Source organism: Ornithorhynchus anatinus, chromosome 18 (genome assembly GCF_004115215.2).
Source record: "Ornithorhynchus anatinus isolate Pmale09 chromosome 18, mOrnAna1.pri.v4, whole genome shotgun sequence".
Lineage (NCBI taxonomy): Eukaryota > Metazoa > Chordata > Mammalia > Monotremata > Ornithorhynchidae > Ornithorhynchus > Ornithorhynchus anatinus.
This window is the reverse complement of record NC_041745.1, coordinates 37060616-37081799: the sequence shown is the minus strand read 5'-3', so window position 1 is coordinate 37081799 and position 21184 is coordinate 37060616.

Below are 21184 nucleotides of genomic sequence, written 5' to 3'. Positions count from 1 at the left end.
GCAGGTCAGCTGAGTCAGAACTGAACAGTACAGCTTGGGAAAATTATACTTTATCATAATGACATTTGAACGGAAATTTCCAAGTGTTAAGAATTGAGTGGAATGAGTAATACCCTGGGCACTAAATTCTTTTCTGCACATGTTCAACCATTTTAAATACGCTTTTCTGAGTGCAGTATTAAGAGTCCCCTTTCTCAGAAATTGTCAGTTTTCACATTGTTCTATTATCTTTCAGTATCTTCTATCCCATGTCACCCTGTTCTCTTCTCCCAAAATGCCTTCTCTTACTAGAACTATTGAATGTATTATTGGCTCAAAGGAGATTGACGGCAAATGTAAAATGTTGCATTGAAATTGCCTGAAAGTGGAAAAAAATGGCATGGAACAACAAAATTGGGAAGGTGGAAAGGGCCTTTTGTAAAACACATCCCTTAAAGTCTGATCTTCTCTAACTGCTTGACATCCTCTCTAATGACTGCAAATGCAGGCCAACTCCAATTTTAAATGAAAACCGGCTTAAAAAGTTTAATTTTAAGTGTTTTACAGCATCGCTTGCCTTCCACAACTCTTTCCAAAAAACATTTCTTTCAAGCCCAAGTTAAAAAGGATTATTTAGAAGTCCAATTTTCTAGGGAATGACTTGCTTCCAGAGTCCTAGCAAGGAAATGAACCACTGTTCTCAGTGTGTTTAGTCGTCTCAGAGAATGGAAGCCTTTGATAGAATAATAACAATAATAACAATGATGGTATTTGTTAGGCACTTACTATGCGCCAAGCACTTACAAGAAAATCATTATTATATATTTATTAAGCACTTCCTGTGTCCCAAAGAATTGTCCTAAATGCTGATGTAGATAGAGATAAGCAGACCAATCAATATCCCTGTCCAAAATGATGATCAAAATCTAAGTGGGGAGAGCAAATGTATTATCTCCACTTTGAAGATTGGGAAGAGGGTAAGTGACTTGCCCAAGGTCACATAGTAGGATAGTGGACTAGAATCTGGACCTCCTGACTCCCAGTACCATATTCTTTCCACAGGGACAAAAGATCTGATTGCATTACTGGCAATGGGAATGGGAGGGAGGAGAGCAGGATAGATTAGATAAGGATGGAAAAATAGAAACATGAAAACTTGAAGCTACTCATAGTTCAAAAGAGATTAGGTATGACAAATAGTTACAAGTTGATGATTCATTCATTCATTCATTCATTCAATCATATTTATTGAGTGCTTACTATGTACAGAGCACTGTATTAAGGACTTGGGAGAGTACACTGCAACAGTAAACAGATACATTCCCTGCCCACGATGAGCTCACAGTCTAACTGGACAACTCAGCAAATTGCCGATTTTTTTTTTTTAATTCAGACACAATGCCCAGCAGACCAGGTTGGGGAGAGGGAAGGGGAATTGTGTAATATCAAATGCCCATCAAAAATACAAAATGGACCAAGTAGGAACTTCATCTAAATGATTACATTAAACTGCAGCATAATGTACGTTATAAAATTGGCTTACTTTCTGGAGGGAGAAGGAAGGGGAGTGCTGTAGCTTTGGGTTCTCTTCACAAGCTGTACTGACTTTTTGAACTGCTTCCATATTAGGAGCAAACCAGTCTCTGGAACACTGGTGTGGAGCCCAGTGCCATTGTCAGTTGGTTTCCCAAAGGACCTCTATGCTTTTTTTCCATTTTCCTCTCCTTGTCAATCAGTGCTAAGCTCACTAGATAGCTCTTTTTCAAATGTGAGACACTGGCTGCAGTGTGGCTTCATCAATCCCCTACTGACGTGTACAGCGAGGCTTCAGCTTCTCAAATACTGGGAAAATGCAGGAAGACAATCAATCATATTTTCTGAACACTTACTCTGAGCAGAGCACTGTTCTAAGTGCTTGGGAGAGTTCAATACAACTAAATTTGCAGACATATTCCCTGCCCATAACAAGTTTACAGGCTGTAAGACACCAAAATATGGAGCCACATATAAAATGACTGGCAAGTCTAAGATATGGCCTAGTGGAAAAAGAACGGGCCTGGGATTTAGAAGACCTGGATTCTAATCCCTTCTCTGCTACTTCCCTCCTGTGCAACCTTGGATGTCATGTAACTTCTCTGTGCCTCAGTTTCCTCACCTGTAAAGTGCCAGGGAGTGTTGTCTACCAACTCTGTTATATTGTTCTCTCCCAAGTGCTGAGTACAGTGTTCTACATACAGTAATAAATACCAATGATTGACTGGGAATAAAATTTCTGCTTTTCACCCTATTTAGAATGAGCTCCCTGTGGGACAGGGTATCTTTCCAACATGGTTATTTTAAAACTGCTCTAGTGCTTAGTTCAGTCTTTAGCAAATAGTAAGCACTTAAATGCCACAATTATTATCATTAGAATATAATATTTATAAAATAGACCCAACTATCCTGGTTCAAAAGTGATACCACTGATGCTAAGATTTTTGTAACTGTGGTTGGTAATGCATGACTGACAATCCCTTCAGATTGCGTGTGCACAAAAATATTGATGGCCTCTTATTGTTGGATTTTTTACCCTCAGTGTCTAGCTACGGAAAGAACCAAAACTGTGTACTATAGAAAACATTTCTATAGCTCAGCAGGAGCCCAGGAGCAGAAAAGCTGGCAGAAACAGGGGAAGAAGAGGAGCGAATGGAGGAATACGTGGAGGATGGATGAAAAGAGTGAGCCCACTACAAAACCCTTTATGAAGAAAGTTGATCAAAGCCTCATTAATGTTGAATAACCACTACCACAGCCAACAGAACAAGCTTCTTCTTGCAACCTCCTGCAAAGAATAAGAATCATATTAGTAAGCTAATATTGTTTTTATGGTACTCGTTAAGCACTTACTATGTGTCAAGCACTGTCCTAAGCACTAAGGTAGATAGAAGATAATCAGGCTGGACAGTATCTGCCTCAAATGGGGCTCACAATCTGAATAGGAGAGAATAGGATTATTTAATCCTCATTTTACAGATGAGGTGACTGAGGCACAGAGAAGTTAAGCAACTTGCCCAGGGCTTTACAGCTGGTAAGGGACATAGCTGGGATTAGAACCCAGGGCCTCTAACTGCCTTGCCCACACTCTTTCCACTCAGCCACTTTGTTTCCCAATGCTGTCATATTAGATTGTGAATTACCTTAACAAAGATTAAGTGATAATTTAGTGAGGTTTAACATTATAATGTTACAGCACATAAAGGAGTTTCATACTTTTCCGGGAACAGGACTACTTTATAACATTTAGGTCTTTGGTAAAACATGCCCTCCAGGGCAACCATATTTTCAAGAAACATAATCTCATTGTGAAATGGGGAATGTATCAACCCAAATGTTTGGGAGCAATATAGCCTACCAAAAAGAAAAATGAATTGAGAACAGACCTTGCCCTGAAGAAACCTACAATCTAAGGGGAAAATAAACTGAAAAAAATTACTTTTGAACATGAGAACTCAACCTGTTTTTCTCTTCTCCCCATCAAAAAGAGTAATATTTAGAAGAATGTTCCCTAATCATGTACCAGTTAAAAAGTATGTTGAAAACACACTTTATGGCAGAAGTGGGTACATAAGGTGTGCTAGATGAGACCTGGTACATAGCCTTGGTCTTCTTCAGTTAATTTGTTGATCCTTTAACATTTTGGTGATTGAGATTCTTGTGCATTTCTTTCAGATTTAAGCCATCACTGCAGAATGTGTCTGTTTATGCCACAAGAATGCCAATATTCCCAGCACTGACTCAAGCTGACAGTCTTCCATCAGCACCAAAAATGAGCTATTTGCTAGATTCCAAATGTATTGCAGCTGCTGCAGTTTTGCCCAGTAAGTCTACAGCTTCATTAGAATTCAAAAATAAAATTGTGTGGCAAATGTCTTTATTAAAAAAAAAAAACTATCTGGGACTCGCGTGTTGAGTGGAGGACAGAGGGATGACAAGAGGGAGGAGAGGGAATTAGAATCCAGGTCCTTCTGACTGCTAAGCCCATGCTCTTTCACCAGACCACACTGCTTCCCAGATTGTGGGCAAGGAATGTATCTACTTATTGTTATATTGTACACTCCCAAGCTCTTAGTACAGTGCTCTTCACACAGTAAGCGCTCAATGAATATGATTGAATGAATGAATGAATTTGCAGGCAGCATGGCTCAGTGGAAAGAGCAAGGGCTTGGGAGTCAGAGGTCATGGGTTCAAATCCCTGCTCAGCCACTTGTCAGATGCATGACTTCGGACAAGTCACTTAACTTCTCTGTGCTTCAGTTACCCCATCTGAAAAATGGGGATTAAGACTGTGACCCCACGTGGGACAATCTGATCACTTTGTATCCTCTCCAGCACTTAGAACAGTGCTTTGCACATAGTAAGCACTTAACAAATGCCATCATTATTTCACCCCAAAAGTCTTGCCGCCTAATCCAACCACTGTCAGGTTAAAACCTTTGCAACTACCCATTTCACTGCCGGCCCAGCTGAGGAAGGGAAATGTTTTAGCTGCATCCCTCACCTCTAACCCAAGGAAGAAAAATCAGGTATTTGGTACCCTGTTATCTGCTTTCTAAGCAATAGCAGTTCCTGATTGACTGAAATGTTTCCAGAGCATGTACTCTCTCAGAGCTGAGGTGGAGGCAGTTATGTATCGGTGCCCTGCACCTGAATTATTTGGCCATGTTTCTGTTTCCTGTAAGGTTGGGCCAACCCACCGTGTCAGCACGATGCTGGTAGAAATTCACAGTGGGGTCCAAACCATTAATCTGTCATGGTTCCCATCCCCCGTTTATTGATTTTTAAAAGTCTATAGTACAATAAACCAAATCATGATAAATGTGGCTGAGTTAACAGCTTCCAAGTATCATCACACTATGGAGGGCATGAAAAGCCCGAAATATGAGGGCTATCATTAAAGACCTCGAATTACGCTTCATTTCGGTGGTCTTTCACTGGCTGAAGTTAGTGTGGTGTGCATTTTTATTAGGTCTGCAGCAAGAACTGGAGTTTTCATGTCAATACCACAGGCAAAGATCCAAAACAAGAGATTCACCAAGAGAGTTGGGTAAAGGGGCCTCCCATCAAAAATGGCAGAACAGACGTTCCTTGAACCTGAGACCTCAGGGCTGAAAATCTGCGCGAAAGGCTTGAAGACAATGCTAGGGGTGAATATCTATCATTCCATTTATTTATATCGATGCCCCTTTACTTGTTTGGAAGTCTGTCTCCTCGCTTCTAAACTGTAAACCTGGTATGGGCAGGGATTGCTTCTCTTTATTGCTGAATTGTACTTTCCAAGTGCTTAGTACAGTGTTCTGCACACAGAAAGCGCTCAATATATACAATTGAATGAATGAATGAATGAATACAGAGCACCACTCACACTCTCTCATTCCAGCCAGTCGTGTTCCCCCCGGGACCCAGGATGTAACAAGCAAGTAAGCGAGCAGACAAGACACTCCAAAGTGCATGCCAAGGTTTACGTGCAGAAAGCACTCCAGGTCAAAACGACCACAGCAGAGGGCCGATGCTTCTTTGTAATGCCACAGACTGGCAGTTGCCATGGTAGCTGCCACGGTCTTCACTGCCCACATTAACCAGCCATTTTTGAGGATTCCAGCTGAGGCCTACCCACCTCATGGAACACCCTAGGTAGTGCTTGGTCCAGAAACTTTCTCCCCGATGGCTTATTCCCAGCCAGCATTAACCGACTTGGAGAACCTAGACTAGATCTCCTGGTTTCGAGACCTGTAGTTAAGTATGGTGCTTTTCAAATAGCTGTTCCGGCCTGACTTTGATCCATTATTCAGTTAGCAGCTCTTTATTGAAGTAAGACATTCATTTCTAATTAACTAAGAAGAATTGTTATAGGTAAAATTGTGGAAAACTGAACATTTTGGCCTTGGGAGTAAAATGAGATTAGCGGGATAAACCTGCAGATTTGAATTAGTGAACGGTCCATCCATTTCCATTCCGCATAAGTCGCTCAGAGCTTTAATTTGTATTTTACATTGTTTAGGGCTCATGAGGAGCCTGTTGCAGAAAAATGATATTCCCAAGGCTCAACAGACACTCCAGAAATGGGCATGAACATCTGGCTTCCTGCCCGGTGCTGTACTCCCTAGGTCTCAAAACCCATTTTTCTGGGCCACACAGCAAGGGGCTGCACACTCTTACAAAGGAAGATGGAGGGACCCACGCCAGTCTAGCCAATCCTACTAGCAGTGGACTTCCCACTCTGGTTTCCTATGTCCAAGTCGATTATCTTGGATCTACCCCAGCTTTTAGAACAGTGTCTGGCACATATTAAGCATATAACAAATACCATTATTACTGAGAAGAAGCATGGCTTAGCGGATAGATCACGGGCCTGACAGAAAGAAGGTCATGGGCTCTTCATCCAGCTCCTCCACTTGTCTGATGTGTGACCTTGGGCAAGTCACTTTTCTAGGCCTCAGTTATGTCACCTGTAAAATGGGGATTAAGGCTGCAAGGCCAATATGGGACAGGGACTGTGACCAACCCAGTTTGCTTGTATTCCCACCCAGTGCTTAGTATAGTGCCTGGCACATAATAAACACTTAAGAAATACCATAATTATTAATTATTATTCCTGCCATCCAGAGAGGGGTTGTTGGGAAGACAAAATCTGACATGCAGATTGGGTTAACTTGGTTTGGGTGTTACCCTAACACAGCTGGGACACCCAGGGGAAACATTTTTTAGGGGGAAGGGAGCCAAAGGATTTTGGAAGCAGATGAAGTTGAAGGAACATCCCTGGGGTTTAGACTGGCAAGACCTAGGGAAGAGATGAGGAGGACTGGGCTTTTTATTCCTCCTTTCTCCCTCCCTGTGGAGAGCTAGCTTTAAATACTGGCCCTAGCCTTACTACTGACCACTATAACCCACCCTAGGGCTCGATGGATTGGCATATCACCAACGGCCTCATCAGGTTGTGGCCTAGGCCCCGGCATTTCAGCCTTATCCAAGGACCAGGCTTGATGGGTGTCTTTGTCTAAACCCCTGCCCATCCTCTCTCTTCTCTGGAGGAGCCTTAGTGAGTTCTTGGACACCAAAGACACACCCTAAGTCCGTTGCTGACTGATTTTTTATTGAGCACTTACTATGTGTGTAGAGCACTGCACTGTTTTGGAGGGTAAAATATAGAGTTGATAATTGATCAATCATATTGATTGGTTGGTAGGTAAGTTGGTAGACATGTTCCCTGCTACATCAAGCAGAACGTGGCTCAGTGGAAAGAGCCCGGGCTTGGGAGTCAGAGGTCATGGGTTCTAATCCAGGCTCCGCTGCTTGTCAGCAGTGTGACTTTGGGCAAGTCACTTAACTTCTCTGTGCATTAGTTACCTCATCTGTAAAATGGGCATTAAGACTGTGAGCCCCACGTGGGACCACCTGATTACCTTGTATCTACTCAGCACTTAGAACAGTGCTTGGCAAATAGTAAGCTTTTAAAAATGCCATAACTATTATTATTATCAAGCTTACAGTCTAGAACGGGAGACAGACATTACTATAAATGTAATGATATATAATTTATCGATACGTACACAAGTGCTGTGGGGTTGAGGGAAGGGACAAACTGCAGGAGTCCTCTAGATTGTAAGCTCATTGTGGGTAGAGAATGTGTCTACCAATTGTGTTATATTGCTATATTGTACTCTTCCAAGCACTTGGGAAAGTGTTGTAGACCGTGAGCTCATCGCGGGCAGGGAATGTGTCCATTTGTTGTTGCACTGTACTCTCCCAAGTGCTTATTGCAGTGCTTTGCACACAGTAAGTGCTCAATAAATATGATTTAGTAATCTGTCACCAACCTGTGTTGCTCTCTGCTCCACTAACAATGTGCCATGGAAACTACTCTGTTTTGGAGAAACATGGTCCCACTCCACTGCAAGCCAGGCTCGAGGAGCAGGACGGTTAGAATTAGATCCAAGTACAATCAGTGAGCAAATTCTATTGTTTTACTTTATCTTATAAACATTGAGTAAGGCCTTTTGTATTCAGTATGCAAATTTATGCAGGTGTCCTTGGATTAACTGTAACCAATCAGGAGCCTGGCCTTGAGCAAGACTCAATGGGCCAAAACCCTAGTGGCTTCTTTAGAAACAAAAGCACCAGAAGTGCTTCTGGGCATGGTAGTGACGCCTGCCTCCTCTGCCTTCAGTAGCCTGTTGCCAAGAGGAAACCATCGAAAGCCAAAGGGCTCTTACCCATGTCTGAATATCAGCAACTCAACATGTCCATTTCGTTTTCCTCACTCAATCATTGCATCGTTAGCTGAGCTTGTGCTTTATCCTTTTTTCATTTCAATAATGCTCCATACGCCGCTCTGTGGATTAGGCAGGCAACAAGAACTGTTCATATTTGATTAGGAAAAATGTAGGGTTTCGGTAAGCAAATTTTTATTCAGGATGTAATTGAGTGCTCGGCTGGCCTAACTAGGATTTTGTAAATTTCAAATTATAGCATTATCAGCATGTAATATTTCAGCAAGCACCTTCCCTACTTTGGGCATACATGTTATCATCCGGGGTTTACCTGAGAGGAAAATGTGAGAATTTGGCCAGGCAGGTAAGAACAGCTTCAGATATCTGGCTATCCTGAAGCAGGGAAAAAGATTGCCACAGCTTTTCTACGTTGCAGAAACTGGACTTTCAGCATGTGATACCTTTTCCCTGCACCGGGCTTACAGCATAACACAATGATATCATTCAAAAGCCCACCGTGCAACCCGAATGCTTCTTCGGAGGGAATCCTGACCAGCCCTCTGGCTGCAGAGTCACTTTTGTTCCCCTCCCGGTTCTCTGGGACAGGGGTGTCGCTTCTGAGCTGTGGAGCTCAGTCAATCAGTTATTTATTAAGCGCTTACTGTGTACTAAGCGCTTGGGAGAGTACAACATTACAGTCACTTTCTGCCCACAATGAGCTTACAGCCTAGAGGGAACTCACTGGCAGGAGAAGAGGGATCTGGGGGGCTTAAAACAGAAACACCAGAGAGGCAAAATGTTCATCTTAGTGATATATATGAAGAATACCACATCCCAAACCAAATATGTGAAAATGGAAAGTGATTTTTTTTTCCATTTTTTAACTGCCACCACCTCTTGGATGGTGTTCCTTGAGGCAGCTGCCATGCTCACTTACCATCTGAAACCAGCGTCGCAGACAGGACTATTGGACTTCTCCAGGTCTCGTAGGCTACCAGCAATCACCTGGGCTCCAGTGAGGTCGAGTGAGGTTAAACATAGTCACTTCTCTCCAGTGGTCCCGACTAACATAAATCCCAGAGGCAAGAACATACCTATTTTAAGAACAGTTAACATGCAGAAAGATAAGGTTTGTGGAGATAACAGAAATAAAGCACGACATTTGCATAATGCAAGTTTAGCACTTTTTTTAATTAACAGGCAATAAGTTTTCTGTTATCAAAGGAAGTGTTTCATGTTAACTTCTGCTTCTCCAGAAAATGTAAGACAAGTTTTCTACAAGAAATGAGTCCGTCAGTGACTATGCTTATGATTCCAGTTTCAGGCCAGGTGCTGGCCTGCATTTCAGTTTTCTGTGCTTGTTCAGTGAGCGGTGCAAATTAGGTGGGTGAAAACTGGAAGGAAATCGGGCACATCGATAATGAATGAGCGATATCTTGTATCTCCTATAATCCTCCCAGCGTGGCTCAGTGGAAAGAGTCCGGGCTTGGGAGTCAGAGGTCATGGGTTCTAATCCCGGGTCCGCCACTTATCAGCTGTGTCACTTTGGGCAAGTCACTTTACTTCTCTGCGCCTCAGTTATCTCATCTGTAAAAAAGGGACTAAGACTGTGAGCCCCACTGGGACAACGTGATCACTTTGTATCCCACTCCAGTGCTTAGAACAGTGCTTTGCCTATAGTACATGCTTAACAAATACCATTATTATTATTCTGGGGGTGATTACTTGAAGGTACTGCATTAGGTAGACAAACGATCTAATGGTACAGCCCTCAATCATTACAGAAATATTTCAGAAGAGAAAAGGAGGTGAATATATATGAAGACATGTTTGGTCATACTTCCTTTTTTAAATTCCATTGTCAAGAGGAAAGCACAGTTTTAGCTGAAGGATGAATTCTCAATCATATTAACAATATGCAAATACGAGATTAAAAGGACTTGACTTAAACTCATGGATTTTATCTCTAAAATGCTTTCTAGCATAAAAATAGCCTTTAAGCTAGAGATTCTTAATCCTTTGCTTTATCATTTTAAAGGTCCAACCAAATTAATGGGTGTTTTTCAAAAGGTGGCAGCTATTAGGAAACTAAGTGATACCTTCTAAAAAGAAATTTATGTTTGAAGATCAAATATTTTAAACCCCTTGACAAAACTCTGCAATATGGTCACTCTATAAAATGCAATCCAAGTTAAATCTTCAGTATTTCACAATAACAGGGGTTTAAAATGGAAGGATCCTTCCTCGATCCTTATCGGATTAACATAGTTTGCAGTCTGTTATCTGCATTAGATGGTCAGTGCTGGTAAAATGCTTAACAGGCCCAAAAGGTAGACAACTCACCTCACTAATTTTCTAATGAGCAGCAGGATGTTTCAATCAATCAATCGATAGATCATTTATTGAACACCAGGGCACTACACAAAGCACTCGGGAGAGTACCACACTGCAAAATAGACACATTCCCTACTGACACTGAGCTTACTAAAACTTATTTCTGGATCAGTAAACCTCCGAGTTTGGACTCATCTCCAGTCAAGTCTGTCATATGTCAAGAATAGCTTAACTGTAACCCAAGAAACATGCTATTTTGGTTGAACGTGAAAGAAACTTAAGATTCTAGTAAAACCAAATTTATTAAACAGGCGAGGCATTCGTTAAAGAAAGAAGAAAACTGCTACCAAGTTCGGAGGTTCTATTTTCCCTTGCTGGTGAAACCGGAGTTCACTTAGACAGGTGCTCTAGAGGAACCTGGCCAGTAGACTTGAGGCTCAGGAAGAGAACATGACCAAATCATTTGAACTGTGGTGGAGCTTCATGGCAAGCTGGAAGAAATACTTAGATTCTATTCCAAATGCAAAAGATAATACTGATATCTATAACACTGATTGGTACTCCTTCCAGAGAGGGGTAGTGTAGGGAACATGGAGACCATAATTAGCTCCAAATCAGACACCTATAATATCACTCCCTCTTGGATGGACTCAGCATAAGGCCACTGGTCCAAGTACTGAGCTTGGGTGCTTACATGGGTGGGTTTTTAACATATCCATTTATTGGCATCAGTCCGCCCCAAGCTGACCTAGTGGACTTCCCTTGGTCCATAATTAGTCCCCGTGACTGCCAGTCGGGTTCCGTGGCTTCTCCTTGGCAGCTGAGCGAGAAGTTGGCATCCTCGATCTCTAGTGGTCCTCTTTCATCGCTCTTACTCCCACCTCCAACGGTCCATTGATCTCCACCTTGTGGACTAATTCACCATCTCAGAGCTATGTGGTCTGGGGTTGGTGGCGAAGTAGAGGGCGGCACCCTCAAAATACCAGGGCGTTGAGAGTGGTCAATCCTAAGGTGTGATGGGGCGGGGGTTGGAGGTCTTCTTCCAGTGGCTGCAGTCCAGGGCCAGGGTTGGGGGACGCACTCTGGCACCGCAACGACGTTGGGGTCTGTATGGGCAGGAGGTGGCGTTGGTCCTGGGCCACTGAGGTGGTCAGTCGGGACTGGTGAGGGTGCTTCACACAGAGGCCCCTGTTGGACACCGTGGAGATGATGGCGACCCCAGCCCTTGGAATGCTCTGCAGACGAGTGGGGCCAGGGGACAGAGGAAGGGAGGGGTAAGGGGAGAGAGCTTAGTACAGTATTTTGCACCCAGTGAGCACTCAACAAATACAAATGAATGAATGGGGGAGGGGGTGGCATCAGCAGGTTGAAGCCCTCTCTGGGCACCGCAGGGACCACAACACGGCTCAAATCTCCCTCCCCACCTCGAAGAAATGTAACTCTTTATTGTTGTATTGTACTTTCCCAAGCACTTAGTACAGTCCTCTGCACACAGTAAGTGCTCAATAAATACAACTGAAGGAGTGAATGAATCCAGATGGCGGTTTGGAGTTGGGGATGGGGTGGGGATGGGACACCCTGCCGGGAGCTGGTGGGCAGGAGCAGCCCGGCGCTCACCTCTCCCCCACGGAGCCCAAGCCGGGTACAGGAAACGCTGCTATCCCCATATAGTTTATTACTAACATATTATAATACTGATATATGTGATATTTTATGATGTTGTTAAAATATATATTATAAATGATGGAATACTAATATTTGTGAGCATAAAAAGTAGTTATTCTAGATCTTTGACAGAAGCTGTAGATAATTTTTTCATTCCTCCACTCAAAGATATAAATATTCCAAGTGATTAGCTTGAATGCTATGGAGTTCAACTGTTCTAAATTTCATCTGCCCCTAACTCCATAAGAAATCCAGAGTTGAAGAGCTGAGAAGCAGCATGGCTTAGTGGATAGAGCACAGGCCTGGGATTCAGGACCTGAGTTCTAATGCTGTCTCTGCCACTTGTCTGCTGGGTGACCTTGGGCAAGTCACTTCACTTCTCTGGCCTCATGATGAGGCCTCAGTTACATCATCTGTAAAATGACTGTGAGTCCTATCTGGGACAGGGATGTGGTCAACCCAATTACCTTGTATCCACCCCAGTGTTTAATTCAGTGCCTGGAACAGGCTAAATGCTTAACAGGTACCTCAATTATTATTATTATTATTATTATTATTATTAGCTTTTTGCTGGCTCAGGTGACCTAGAGGTAGAGCATAGGACCTAGAGACAGAGATCTGGGCCCTAGTCCTGGTTCCCTCACTTTTCTGCTGTGAGACCTTGGGCAGGTCACTTAATTTCTCTGTGCTTCCATTTCCTCACCTGTGAAATGGGGATAAAATTCCTCTTATTCTACTTGGATTGTGAGCCCCATGTGGAAAAGGAACTATGTCTAATCTGATTATACTGACTACTCTAGCATTTATGACCTAGTAAGAGTTCAAGAAATATAAAAATGATTTTTATGTCTGGGTTTATGCTAATGATACTGATTTAGGGGGCCTATTGCAGCCCTTTGATATATCAATTAATGGCATTTATTGAATGCTTACTGTGCTGAACAATGTACGAAATGCTTGGATGAGTACAATACAAAAGTAAACATAGGCAATCCAAAGGAGCTTACATACTCACAAAAGAAATAACCCTACGATGTTTACCTGATTCTGACTAAAGAGAGTCAGTTTCCTGAAAGTCAATAAGTAGGGAGAAAAAATTTCACAGCTGAGAAACCACAGTGTAAAAGACTCTTCCCCAGTCCTCCTGAATTTGTCAGCAACTGTATTATGTAATTCAAGTGGCTTCCTATTATAACCCAGACCACACTGGGTCTTTATAAAAGTTCATGCCCATCCTTCCCTATGAAAGGGACAATTCCAATGAGTTGTCAAAAAGGTAGGTGCTGTTTAGGGCTCTCCATCTAGAAGGAGAAATCAATCTTAACTGGAAAAAGGTTGAAACTTCAAAACACGAATTAAACTACAAACTAAGTTGAGACAAAAGGAAGGAAGCCAAATTTTAATTTTCAGGACCCTGCTATCAGAGGACTTGAACCCGAGAAGCAATTTCCTGTCATGGTTGACATTGAGCAAGGGGAAGCAGGAGAGCTCTGATTTTTGACTTGCTAAAAAACTGAAAATAAGAAAATCATTAGTAAGTTCCCCTAGCTGACCTTGTCCTTTCTATCTAGCACATTGGCAGTGGCAGATTTTTATATTACAGTAATGTGGGATTGCCTTTAAGTGTCTGTAAAGAAACCAAATCCATGCAATTTTAGTGCGTGTGTTTTTGTAGCATGCTCCAGAGAAGCAGCGTGTCATAGTGAATAGATCACGGGTCTGGGAGTTAGAAGGTCATGCGTTCTAATCCCGGCTCTGCCGTTTGCTGTGTGACCTTGGGCAAATCACTTCACTTCTATGGGTCTCAGTTACCTCATCTGCAAAATGGGCTTTGAGACTGTGAGCCCCACGTGGACAGGGACTATGTCGAACCTGATACGTTTGTATCCACCCCAGTGACTGGGACATAGTAAACACTTAACAGATACTTTAATTATCATCATTATTATTTTCTAGCCTATCCTTCACATGTGAAACTGACACTGCTGACAGGAGGATCTTATTGGTACATGAGGTTGTGGCTGAAAGTAGCTCTTCAAAGATAATGAAGTTTCCCACCAGAGAAGATGGATGAGCCTCGGTTTTGAGACTTTAGGGCTTAGAACCAGCCTGGAGGAATTGCCTGCTGTTGTTATCATCTTATGTAGTCGAGTCATGTTCAACCCATGGCGACTCCATGGACGCTTCACTCCCAGGACGCCCACCTCCATCTGCAATCGTTCTGATAGTGTATCCCATAGGATTTTCTTGGTAAAAATATGCTGGTTTACCCATTGTTTCCTTCCGCATAGTAAACCTGATACCTCCCTCGATTCTCTCCCATGCTGCTGTTGCCCAGCTCAGGTGAATTTTGCTTTGTAGCAGATTCCTTTCCACTCACTAGCCACTGGTCAAGCTAGGAATGGGTATGCCTCTGCTTAACTCTCTCTCCCATAGTTGAAACTGATAGAATCCTGGAAACTCTCCAGGTGCGACCCTGAGAGGTGGAATTGCCTATAGTGGTGGTGATTTACTCATTTCCACCCTGACTCTCCTATCCCTGTCAGTCTTGCTCAGGATGGGGTCCAGAATTCAGTGAGTGAATAGATGGGCTGGGGTGCAGTATCTTTCAATGAGCATGGGTAGTCTTTGCCCATTTGAGCTAGCTGCCGTCACAACTCAGACTAGGTCCCAGGTCTCCTGATTCTCAAAGCAGTGCTCTTTCCCCTGGACACACTAAAGAGTTTTTCCCTTTCAATCCTGGGTACACGTAGATAATCCTTTGTCACGCTGATGTTTCTGCAGTTTAATCCCCTTGCCTCCTCCTACCTCACCTCACTACTCTCCTACTACAACCCAACCCGTACACTTTGCTCTTGTAATGCTAACCTTCTCACTGTGCCTCGATTTCATCTATCTCATCGCCGATCCCTCGCCCACATCCTGCCTCTGTCCTGGAATGCCCTCCCTCCTCAAATCCAACAAATAATTACTCTCCCCTCCTTCAAAGCCTTATTGAAGGCACATCTCCACCAAGAGGGCTTCCCTGACTAAGCCCTCCTTTCCTCTTCTTCCACTCCTTTCCACGCCATCCTGACTTGTTCCCTCTGTTCTTCCTCCCTCCTAGCCCCACGTCACTTAACGTACATACCTGTCATTTATTTATTTATATTAATGTCTGTCTCTCCTCTCTAGACTGTAAGCTTGTGGTGGGCAGGGAATATGCCTATTTATGGTTGTATTGTACTCTCCCAAGTGCTTAGGACAGTGCTCTGCTCACAGAAAGCACTCAATAAATATGACTGAATGAATGTACTATACTTTTGGGAAAGTAGATCAATGTTAGTAGACAGGGAACATGCAAGCTTACAGTCTAGAGGAGGAAACAATCAATAATATTTATTGAGCACTTACTGTGTGCAGAGCACTATACTAAGTACTTAGGAGAGCGCAAGACACAATGTTACAGACAAATTCCCTGCACACAATGAGTTTACATTTACGGGGGAAACAGATATTAATATAAATGAATTACAGATAGGTACATAAATGCTGTGGGGATGGGGGAGGGGTGAGTAAAGGGAGCAAGTCAGGGGGACTCAGAAGGGAGTGGGAGAAAAGGAAGTGAGGGCTTAGCCAGGGAAGGCCTCTTAGAGATGTGGACAGAGTAATTGTCTATCGGATATGAAGAGAGAGGACGTTCCAGCCGAGGGGCAGAATGTGGGCGAGAGGTCAGAAGTGAGATAGATGAGACTGAGGTACAGTGAGTTGGGTGGCATTAGAGGAATGAAGTGTGCTGGCCGGGCTGTAGTAAGAGGGTAGCGAGGTGAGGTGAGGAGGGGACTAGGAGATTGAGTGCTTTAAAGTCGATGGTAGGGAGCTTCTGTTTGATGAAGCAGGCATTAATATAAATAATTTATAATGTAATTATAGATATGTACAAAGTGCTGTGGGATTGAGGGTGGTGTGACTATCAAATGCCTGAAAGTCACAGATCCAAGTGCATAGATGACGCAGAAGGGAGGAGGAGTTGGGGAAAGCAGCAGGGCCTAATGGATAGAGCACAGGCCTGGGAGTCAGAGGACCTGGGTTGTGGCTCTGCCAATTGCTGGCTTGTTGACCTTGCGCAAGTCACTTCACTATGCATCTGTAAAATAAGGATTAAATACCTATTCTCCCTCCTACTTAAACTGTAAGCTCCATGTGGGACAGAGACTATGTTCAACCTAATTAAGTTCTACCTATTCCAGTGCTTAAAACAGTTTTTAACAAATATTAAGCATTTAATACTTTTTTTTTTTTTTACAAAATAGGCTAAATCAAGAGAAGTCTCTTGAAGGAGACATGACCTTAATAATGCTATGAATGTGGGGTGCGGTCGTGGTCTGTCAATCTATCGAGGGGGAGGGAGTTCCAGGCTAAGAGGAGGACATGGGAAAGGAGTCACTGGCAAGATAGAGGAGATCGGGACCCAGTGAGTAAGCTGGCATTATAGGAGCTGTGTAGGCTGTGTAGGTAGATCATCGAGGAGGTAGGAGGGGGTGAGCTGATTGAGTGCTTCAGAGCAAATGGTAAGAAGTTTCTCTTTGATGCAGAGGTGGGTGGGTAGTCATTTGTGGCTCTTGAGAAATGGGGAGCCGTGGATTGAATTTTTTTTTTTTAGTAAAATGATCCAGGCAGCAAAGTTAAATATGTAGTGGAGGGGAGAGAGAGGAAGCAAGGAGATCAGTGAGGAGGCCATTGTAGTGGTCAAGGTGGGATACGATAAGTACTTGATCAGGCTGGTAGCGGTTTGGATGGAGAGAATAGGGAGGATTTCAGGATTGCTGTGAAGAACCAACAGGATCTGGTGTCAGATTGGATATGTGGGTTGAATGAGAGCTATGAGTCGCAAACAATGCCAAGGTTACAGGCTTGTGAGATAGAGAGGATAGTTAAAATGAGATAGACAAGAGGAGGACAGAGTTTGGGTGGGAAGATGAAGGGTTCCGTTTTGGACATGTTTATTGGCTCAAGCAGAGCCACCCACCTTCTGATTGTTGCACATCCAGCTGTTGCGTTCCAACAGTCCCCTGCTGTGCCTCCTTGTTTGAGAGAATGTGCTTCAGGGGTTCCATTAAACATCCATCCCATATTCCTGCCTGTGTGGAGACTTTTGAGTTCCCCATCCAGTATTCACCCCTCCCTTCTGCATGTTCTGGCAAGACAAGCTGTGCTTCAATTAGCATCACCTCCATGCTGACGAGACTGAGCTTACCTCATTCCAGGACCTCAGTGTTAGTAGCCCTGTCTTGTCATTTGACTTGGAATACGGTTCCCAGGTAATACTGACAAAATTGCTAGAGACGCCTTCAGTGGCGGGTCTCCCAATCACATAGCAAGTTGGACCTTTCTTTAATTAGGGATAGTTTTTACAGATCTTTAGTTGACTGGATAGCTCAATGCCCTTTGGAATATAGCCATACTCTGCAGGGCTCCCCAAGGACACGTTCCCTTCTAGAGCAGCGTGGCCTAGTGGAGAGAGCATATGCCTGAGAGGCAGAAGACCTCTGGGTTAATGTTGGTATTTGTTAAGCGTTTACTATGTGCAGAGCACTGTTCTAAGCACTGGGGTAGACACAGGGAAATCAGATTGTCCCACGTGGGGTTCACAGTCTTAATCCCCATTTTACAGATGAGATAACTGAGGCACAGAGAGGTTAAGTGACTTGCCCACAGTCACACAGCTGACAAGTGGCAGAGCTGGTTCTAATCCCAGCTCTGCTCCTTGCCTGCTGTCTCATCTTGGGAGAGTCATTGAACATTTCTGTGCTTCAGTTCCCTCATCTGCAAAATGGCGATTAAATACCTGCTTTCCCTCCCACTTACACCGTATGGAACTGTGACCAATCTGCAACTACTGTGTTTATCTCAGCACTTAGTACAGTGTTTGGTGTGTAGTAAGCACTTTACTAATGCCACAGTGATTATTAGCATGACTGCTCTTTGGTGCATTAGTGGACCAAAGCATCAAGTCTAAGTAGCAACTGCATGAAAACACTGCATTCTGAATGAGTTGACTGATTTCAGAATGAAGCTGTCCTCTGTGGAGATGACCATTGGAGTTAACAAATGTTTCAGAACTTCAGAATTTCAGACTCCATATTTCCTCTGACATAATAATGCTGATTATTGAGATAAGTATTCATTTCTTGAAGTATGATATACACAGTGTCATTCACTACTGAAGTGACATGTATTGGAGATAGCATATACATTTGAACGGCATTAAAGAATTGTATGAAGTGTCATCTACGTTCAAGCATTGTACATATGGAAGAAGAGAAAATGAAAACCTTATTTGTGTTTGTATGTTGACATTATCAGGGTCACACACATGAACCATACTCAACATCAAAAGGTAGGAAAGATTATCAGGAACAAAGTCCTGGGATATGGCCAACTCACAAGCTGTGCTCATCATCAGTCAATCAGTGGCATTTATTTGAGTGCTCACTGTATGCAGAGCACTGTATTAAGAGTTTGGTAAAATACAAGAGTTGTTAGGCAGGTTCTTTGCCCAGCACAAGCTTACAGTCTCAAGGAGGAGACAGACATTAAAATGTATTATGGATACGCACATAAATGAAATAGGGTTGAGGATTGGGTGAATATCAAGAGCTCAAAAGGAATAGATCCAAGTGCATAGGTGACATAGAAGGGAGAGCGAGTGGGGAAATGAGGACTTGGGGAAGGCTTCTTGGAGGAGATGTGATTCTGATTAGGCTTTGAAGGTGAGCAGAGTGGCGACTTGCCATATATGAAGGGGAGGAAGTTCCAGGCCAGCTGGAGGACATGAAGAAGGGGTTAGTGGCAAGACTGAGGTACACTGAATATGTTGGTTATGGGGGGGTGAAGTATGTGGACTGTGTTGCAGCAGCAAGATAAGACAGGAGGGTGTGAGCTTACTGAGTTCTCTAAAGCCAGTGGTAAGGAATTTCTGTTTTTTGGGGAAGTGGATGAGCAACTATTGGAGGTTCTTGAGGAGTGGGGAGTTTTCTTGAAACTGAAAGTTTTTTTTCTGAAAAATGATCCAGATAGAGTGAAGTAAGGACCCAAGAGGGGAGAGACTGAGAGGTCAGCGAGGAGGCTGTTGCAGTACAGTAGCCAACGGGGGACATGATAAGTGCTTGGATCCGCAGAGTAGCAGTTTAGGTGGAGAGGAAAGGATGGATTTTGGTAATGATGTGAAGGCAGAATTAACAGGATCTGATGCCCGACTGAACAGCAAGAGAACTGCGTCGGGCCAGATATGTGAGGAGAATGGATGAAAGCAGGAAACCCAGGAGTTGAAGCTTAGGGAACTGAACCCACATGAACCCAGAAGACAGAAAAGATCATCTGAGGACACTATGTGTCAGAATCTCAAACAACCTGAAAACAGCAGATTGTTGGGAAAGTCCACTGCAGGAAACAGAGCCGGCTCGTGGACGGATATCAGAAGCAGAGTTGCCCTTCTTGAGCAGAGGCTTCATGAATTTTGGGATGCCAGGTGGCAGGCTCAAAAACTGAGAAAAACCCTGTATGGGAAAAACTCATTAGCCCAGCAAAGATCCATCCTTGTGGGCAAACACAAGGAAGTAGAAGCAGTGTGGACTTAGTGGATGGAGCACAGGCCTGGGAGTCAAAGGACATAAATTCCCGGCTCTGCCACTTGTCTGCTGTGTGACCTTGGGCAAGTCATTTAATTTCTCCGTGCCTCATCTCCCTCATCTGTAAAATGGGAATTAAGACTGTGAGGTCCGTTATTCACAGTCCATGTGTCCAATCTGATGAGCTTTTATCTATCCCAGAACTCAAAGCGGTACCTAGTTCTTCATACCAATAAAAAGGTGCTCATCGGCCTCAGATCAGCCTTTTCGGCACACTCGCAACTATGGATCACACCTGATCACCAGGAGCGGTGTGGTCCAGTGGAAAGAGCACGGGGCGGAGTCACAGCACATCTTCTCCCAGAGGCCTTCTCTGACTAAGCCCCCTTTTCTTTTTCTTCAACTCCCTTCTGGGTCTTCCTGACTTGCTCCCTTTATTCATCCCCCACCCCCTACCCAACCCAGTTCCACAGCACTTAGGTACATGTCTCTAATTTATTTATATATATTATGGTCTGTCTCCCTCTCTAGACTGTAAACTTGTTGCGGGCAGGGAATTTGTCTTATATTGTTACATTGGACTCTCAAAAACTGAGAAAAGCACAGTGTGGGGAAAAAAACTCATTAGCCCAGAGAAGATCCATCCTTCTATGCCAACAACGCAGAAGGAAGTAGAAGCAGTGTGGACCAGTGGCTGGAGCATGGGCCTGGGAGTCAAAGGACCTGGGTTCTAATCCCAGCTCTGCCACTTGACTGCTGTGTGACCTTGGGCAAGTCACTTAACTTCTCTGCACCTCAGTTCCCTCCTCGGTAAAATAGGGATTAAGATTGTGAGGCCCATCTGGGACAGGGACTGTCCAACCCGATTATTATGTATCTAACCCAGTGCTTAGGACAGTACCTGACATACAGTAGGTGCTTAACCAATACCACAGTTATTAGTAGCGTCCTCTAAAGTAAAGGATCAATGCATTTGATTTGATTTTTTTCACACTCATTGCATATGTGAGTATGCAAAAATAAAAGTGGGTTAAAACTCCAAATGTTGCCATCCAAATGTCAAGAGTTTTAAGAATAGCAAATATAACTATGAATGACACCCTAATTGGCAGCAGTGAAAAGAAAAGACTGAAGCAACACAACAAAACAGACATCTGGTTATTTTGATGTGACTTCCAGTGTGCACACTTAGGATGATTCTAATTCTCAAAAAGTCATTTTAAATTCACAGTGGGAATGGGAGGGCTTTTGAAAAATCTATCAGCCTGAGGGGAGGACTCTCGATAAAGTTTTGATTCTGCCAAGGCCAAGAAACCCTGTAGCACCACATCCGATTATTTGCATCACATT